General features: G+C 43.9%; 1 pseudogene; it reads left to right on the forward strand.

The window, feature by feature from the left end:
• Positions 1-5625: 5625 nt before the first annotated feature.
• On the forward strand, positions 5626-7281 carry LOC149167916 (GATA transcription factor 28 pseudogene; annotated as a pseudogene).
• The last annotated feature ends 208 nt before the right edge of the window (positions 7282-7489 follow it).

Genomic DNA, 7489 nt, shown 5'->3' on the forward strand with positions numbered 1-7489 from the left:
ACCCTGCTCTATCAAAATGAATGATTGATCACTCTGGTGTGTTCTCCAACTGACCTCAAGCCTCTTCTTATATTTTTCTTGTTGGTCCATCAATGATCGCGATTAAATCTCTAAGCAACGACTAAGATTAGATTTGGCTTGATCCATGACTTTTGGAACCTTTTAACCGAGTTCTCCATTAAAAATATTAATTATTTTAATATCTCCCAAGCCGGGTACAATCTGTCCAACCATTTCTGGGTCTTGGAGATCTCACGTGCTTTAGCCTCTCCACCAATTTTCATGGCTAGAGCACATCCGATGCTACCCCAAATCAACACTCCCTCTTAGCGAGCACTGTGCTCTAGTAATACTCCTCACTGAGTATCACACTAATCATCCGGCACCGGTACCTGTGCTGATGCTAGGCCTGCTTCCCAACATCCTCTGCACTACTGCATCTTGTACTGTTGCCCATGGCCCTACCACTGCCACTGCTGCATCTGTACGACAACTCCTTCTGCATCCGTGCTACTGTTGGTCCATCCTCCCAGCACTGCACCTACACTGCAACCCCCTCTCATCATGCTGCATTGTGCCACTGCATATTGCTACTACACTGCAACTCAATTACTGAGAAGTAAGTCACTGATCGACCCAACTTATGACATCCCTTTTCGGCTAGAAACACTCTCGATGATGAAGCTCCCTTTGCCGCTAACAAGTGCTCCCTCTATTGACCCCTGCACTGCTGCAACAACTCCCTGCATCTCGCATCGTTGCACACCTCTCTGTGCCATCCTGCACTAGTGCAACACTCACGTGCCTCTCACACTGTTGCAACCTGCTAGCCTCGCGCTGCCCGGGGACTACTGCACTGTAGCACTCTCTGTTGCTCCATCCGCATTTGTCTCTCCCTACATATGTCAATCATGCTACTCCTCTTCGGGGCTCCCGTAGCAAGGTATAATCCAAGAGGTTGGGTACCTCAAGGATCTTGCCCCTCATCACTTGTAGTCCGTTTGACTATAGCTCGATGTATCCCCACTTCTTCTCGAGTGGCACATGAGCACTCATGGCACAATCTTCATCCTCCTCGACCTCCTTCTCTGCCTTCGCTGGCTCTGCCTTAGAGTCCAAAGCCTCTCCCTTAATCTTCTCCCTTGGACACTGGTTCACATAATGACCCAGTTCCCCACAATGGAAGCACTTGACCTTGGAGAGGTCCTTCTTCTTTCTCTTCTCCTGTTTTCCCGTAGATGCCAGAGCCGCATCCTCTTCCTCTTCCTTCTTGATTCTGACTCCTTTCCCACTACGCCCCGTCTTGCTCAGCCGTTTGATCTCCTCTTGGCGAAGAGCTGCCCACAATTCTTCCCAATCTGGAAGATCCGCCCTGCCTATTATACTCTGGACAAATGTCTCCCACTCCTCGGAGACTGCGTTAAGTGCGGTCCTCACCAACATCTCCTCATTCGGCGTGGCTCCTATGGAAGTTAGCTGGTCCCGGATCTCCTTCAATCGACCGAGAAAGTGATCTATTTACTCCCCCTTCTGCATCTGGTATTACCGCAGCTGATTCTCAAGTAACATCTTCCTCTGCACGAAAGTATGCTGGTACAATTTCTTTAGGGCCTCCCACATCTCATTTGCCGTATTCTTCTCGGAAATATGTTGGACCACATGATCCTTGATCCTGTCAAGGATGATGCACTTCGCCTTGGCCATTGCCTCGTACTTCTCATTCTCAGTTGGGTCAATTGGGATCACCACTACTCTCAAGGCGAAGGCCTTGATGCGATATCTGTCTAGAATGGACAAGATCATGGCCTTTTAGACCACAAAGTTGGACGCTTCGTTCAGCCTATCCTGATCCCTCAGCCCATTCACGGCCATCTCGCTACTCTTCTGTCGACTCCTCCAAGTTTCTCTACTTCCCTCCTGGAAGTCCTCTGTTTGACTCCTGCTGAGTCTCTCTACTTCTAGTCTGGAAGTTCTCGGTTCGACTCCTGCGGAGTCTCTCTTTTTCCCTTCTGGACTCCTTTTGAGTCCCAATTTCCCTCCTGGAAATCCTTCTGCCAAACGTCAAGTTGCCCCTCTCCGATCGTCTGTGTAACTGCAACACTGATCCAGATTCCTTGGCTAGAAATCCACCTCAGCAGCAACAACACCCCACCAGCTTCACTCCCCGCAAACTTCCCACAACTTCCTATGCTCCAACAACTGAAGAATTGAGCCTCTAGGCTCTCCGCAATCCTGGCACTGGTTAAAATGCTCCCCTAGCCAACTGCTTCAACCCTCTTGGTCTCTGCGTGGCTCTTCGTGAGCCTTTTCTTCCCCCCTCGGCTTCTGCGCTGGCCTCTCTCTGGCTCGAACTGATGACACAGTCCCTCTGCGTCAACCCTTATCTGCTGCTTTCTGCAAGGAACAACTTTTGTCACTCGGGACAATTGTTTCTGTTGCAAATGCTCTGCTTCAGCGGGTGCCTTCAGCTCTCCTGTGATCTGCAATCACACTTTGATACCATGTTGAAATTTCTAAGTCTATTTGTTAGAAAATTAGTCTGTATTCTGCTAGTTTATTTCTTCTACTTGTAAATTTTGAACAAGTTATTTAATACATTTAAATACCAAAATAAACACAATACAGTCGCAACATCTACAGATCAACAACTGAAAGAAAACAAGCACACAAGTGACACCGTTGTTTTTGGACAAATGTCCCTGGAAAAACCTAATGCGGGAAAACTAGTGCAACTATTCTGAGGGTTATATTATTATGTAGTCTTTCTGAGTACAATTGGGTGCCTAACCGGCTCGCCCGACAGAGAAAAATAAACGACAGCAATACCTCTATATTCGGAAACAGGTATTCAGAAAACCTATCCCACGAAACCCTCTTTGGCACAGCTGAAGCTCAGCGCTGGCCCTTCTAGCCTTTGCGTCAGCCTCCTGTTGACCTGCGTCAGCCCCAGGACCCTCTGCGTCAGCCTTCTAAGGCAGTGCGCATCCTTTGGGACCCTCTTCGTCACTCCAACAACCTCTCGAGGATGAAACGGGCTAAGGTGCTCAAGGAACAAGGGGATACCACTCGGCATAAAGAGGCGGTATTGAAAGCGCGCCTACAGCCATGGATCGATGAGGCGTATATAATTACAACATCCATTGAAGCAAAGTTCATGCAGCTGCAAGCAACTCAAGAGAGGATTCAGGGAAGCAGTTCAATAGCAGCGGTCACCAAACAACGCGTGAAGGGAGTCTAGTAGGTAGCCGCTCAGTGCGCTGTTGATCTTGCAGCAATCCAAACAGAGTTGGGAGGTCTTCACGCTAAGATTTCTGCACCTACAAAGTGACTCGAGGGTGAGTCACGATGTTTGTGTTGGGGGCTTGTTGGGTGTGGGATCCCTAAAGGGAAGTTTTGGGGCTTAGAACCTAGATTTTGGTCCGATTTTGTAATTCCAATGTAAAGACTCCAACAACCTCTGCGCTGTCTCTGCATACCTTGGACTGGCTGCTGCTTTCGCTCTCTACTTCTGTGTTGGTCTCCTATTACTGTATTTGCCTCTCTGCCTCGTACTCACTGCTCTTCGTTGCTGATCACTGATTCAACTTTGCTTAGCAACCCCGCTCTAGCGAAATGAATGACTGATCACTCTGGTGTGTTCTCCAATTGACCCTCAAGCTTCTTCTTATACTTTTCTCGTTGGTCCATCAATGGTCGAGATTAAATCTCTAATCAACGACTAAGATTAGATTTGGCTTGATCCATGACTTTTGGAACCTTCTAACCTAGTTTTATATTAATACCCATTAGACTTAGGAACTCCTGTTAAACACACATGGACAGCCAAGACAGTATGAAAGATAAACATGCAATTCATTTTTTATTAACAGAAGATATACATTTATAGTACATTATGTGACTCTTGGGTTTCAGATCCCAAGGTCTCTTGGACTGCTTTTGTCCATTCAACTTCCACACTAACCATTTAGGATTAGGTGTCCAACATTCCCCCCCTTAATCCGAAGGGTTATGTATGAGTCCAAGAAGAGAGCTGTAATACAACATGTGCAAAAAATGCATGGCAGCACTAGGCTGAATGTGCTCTATGAAATGTTGGTATAAAGGGCAGTGGTTTAAGGATGACCACCAACACTGGAACACTTAGTGCAGTTCCTGTAACTCTTCCAATACTGGCAAGAAACTGAAGTTTTCTGCTAGAGGAAGTGATCCTATTGTTTTAAAGAGGGAAACCTTCAACCATAAAAGGGAGGTCTCACCCCGCATAAAAGGTAAAACTTCAACTTGAAAAGGGAAGTCTCAACTTGTGATGGTTTAAGGATAACCAACAACTCTGGAATGCTTAATGCAATTCCTTGAACTCTTCCAAAATTGGCAAGAGGCTGGTGTCTTCTGCTAGAGGAAGTGTTCTTAATCTGTGATGGTTTAAGGATGACCAACAACTCTGTAATTCCTGGAACTCTTCCAAAACTGGCAAGAAGCTGGAGTCTTCTGCTAGAGGAAGTGTCCCAGATTGCCAATTGAAGGCATGTTCAGGCATCTTTGTCTCTGGCTACAACTCTGAAACTGGTGTGGCAGGTTGTGGCTTAGGCTCACTTGATGTGACTTTGAAGCTTGTAGATGACCATCATTTCCCCCCCTGTCGGGTACAAGGTGAGAAGATGGAGAAAACTCAACTGCAAGACTGTTCAATACTCTAGAACAAGTTCTAACATGCGTTTGGAATATCTTCTTGGCTGTTGATGCCCATTGCCAAGAAGCGATCCATCCAAGATGAATCTTTGTTCTTGCAGGACGTTTATTTCTGAAGCATCTGTGTGAAGAATGACTGGTTTTATGACAGTGCTTACATGGATGAAGATCAAAACAATGATCTTTCAAATGGCCAACTCGATCACAGTGTTGGCATTTCACAATCTGTTGTTGTTGTTGTTGCTGTGGAAGAGGGGCAGAGTCCGGAACAGCTGAAGCTGAACTGTCATAAGGAGCAGGTGAACTGTCATGAATGAATCCAGCACTCTGAAACTGAATGGGCTTGGCATAGTCTGGAATATGAAAGGACAAGTCCTTGTCATATCCAAGACCAGTTTTGTGCTTGTTGTGGACAAGCTGTTCCCAAGGTCTGATGATGGGCTTGGGAAGTGCAGACTGAGTTTCTGCATCTGCATGTACAATTGCTGCTTTATTGGGCACTAGATCTAAATGAACTTCAGCGATATTGTTTTGCTGTTTATGGGAGTCTGTTTCATTGTTCTGAACAGAAACAGGTTCAGAATGATGACTCCACTGCTGTAATTCTTCTTGCTGTAGCTTTGTCTCCAACTGCAAAAACTCAATATTTTCCTGTGCATTTTGTAGACATGTCTGAATTTCTGAGAGAAAATCCTTACTGATTCTGACTGTCCCATCAACAGTGGAAAAGATTAGACTATTTAGTAACTGTAATGCATCATCAATTTGCTCCATTTAATGACAATGTTGCACAAATATCTCATACAATGCCAAATAACCGCAACTTTAAAGAATATAAATAGCCCCCAATGCTTATGAACTTTGAACTCTGTCGTTCCAATTAATCCTCCAATTGATGAGGATGCCCTTTTAACAGCTCAGACCACATTAATAGAAATGTCTCAGTTCTTTGATGGAATGGATGAGGATGGAAATCTTCGAAATACCAATGGACATGACACAGATGGAGATGCTGGTTATTTTGAAAAATAATGCAAAGTGGCACCTTCTAGTAATGGCAAACAGCAATGCTATAAGGGAAGGTGCAATCAGTGGTAAACAAGGAACCCCAGATTAGATTGTGCATCTTTTGAGCATTATATACGTTATAGAATTCATCGAGCCCTGAGTGGATGTATACGGCACTGATCTCAAAAATCCTGGCACAGTGAAGTCAGGTATATATATATATATATATACGCGGTTCTCTCAATGTTTATGGGACTATACTATTTTTGAAGTTCATCAACCATATGACCAATCTCGATCACTGAATTATGCTAACAACCTGCTATAGGAACTTTCCATTTGATGCAATTAGAAATGCATATCATGGCAAACTTTTCATATAGAATAGCTGGAAATTAATCAAATAATGCAAGAAATATTCTTGGTGTTGTCCTGTTCGGATTTGTGAGAAGTCCGTGGCATTTTTGGGTAAATATGCAACACACAAGTCTTTCTGCTGCCAGATTATTTACAGTTATTGGTTGAGATCTGACTTGACATACATAGTATATTGATGATCCATGGCCGCGCTTTTGATTTGTTCATTTGTTCATGTTTATATATACATAAACAATTACGTATTCCGTGTCATCCAACAGCTTTGATTCCCTGCTTTTCGTCCATATTAGGATTTTCGTTTTGACTTTGATATCAATAATGAAAGGTTCATGAATGTATTAATTAGGTTTGTAAACTCCCTGGAGATCGAGAATCGCACGGGAGAAAACGCTTCAGACAGATGCTACGTAAATTCTTTATTCCAGGAACTCGCCAGACAGACAATTCTACAAGCTTGCATTGCGGATTGCCTGTACTTGATCCAAGGTTAACATAAAAATTGAATAGTTTCCTTGTATTAGAATATGATTACAGGATTGTTATTGGAGATGCGATGTCTACTTCTTCTAAACAAGATTTCATTTATTCGAAATTGTTTGTAACTAGAGGCGTGGCCTGCTTAGAATCTTTGATCCTCTTAAATGAATTTTCAGCGTACCATTATTCAATGTACACATGTAAAACGGTCTTCAAAATAGTTCAAGAACCAAAGCAAACATCATCGTTCAATATAGTGCAACATACATACCATAGAATACCAAACGGTCTTCACAGAGCATACACCTCCCAGTACCACAATCCGGCGGAATTGTTTATGTGTTTGATAGCGTGCCACCTGAGAAGGTACAATCAGTGCTTTTACTTTTGGGTGGTCGTGAAATACCTCTAGGCCTCTCAGGCATGCCTATTCGTGGCCATCATCATCAAAAGGTTTTGGCAGACATACCACAACGTTTGAATCAACCACAAAGAATTGCTTCACTTACGAGATTCCGGGAAAAGCGTAAAGAGCGTTGTTTTGACAAGAAGATCCGCTACAGTGTGCGGAAAGAAGTTGCTCTTAGGATGCAACGTAACAAAGGTCAATTTACATCTACACAGTCCAATTCTGAGGATTTGGGTTCATCTGCAGCAAAGTGGGATCCCTCTCAAGGTTGGCACCCTGACAGTAATGGTAACCAACAAGAAGTTGTAACTCCAGAATGAGCGGAATTGTTTATGTGCATTCAATGGCAGACAACATCGTATTCACCATAATATCGCATATATGCCACATTTTCACTGCAAATTCAACAAATATATACCGCATCTTTCAAAACTGGCAAGATTCATCAAACACGCTTCATCAAACAACGAACACGAGAAGCAGATTCATCAAATACGCTTCAGTATTGCAGATAGCACCTTCCTTCCT

This window comes from Pinus tabuliformis, chromosome 5_1 (genome assembly GCF_031772625.1).
Source record: "Pinus tabuliformis cultivar Carrire ecotype Pingquan chromosome 5_1, CPIR1, whole genome shotgun sequence".
NCBI lineage: Eukaryota > Viridiplantae > Streptophyta > Pinopsida > Pinales > Pinaceae > Pinus > Pinus tabuliformis.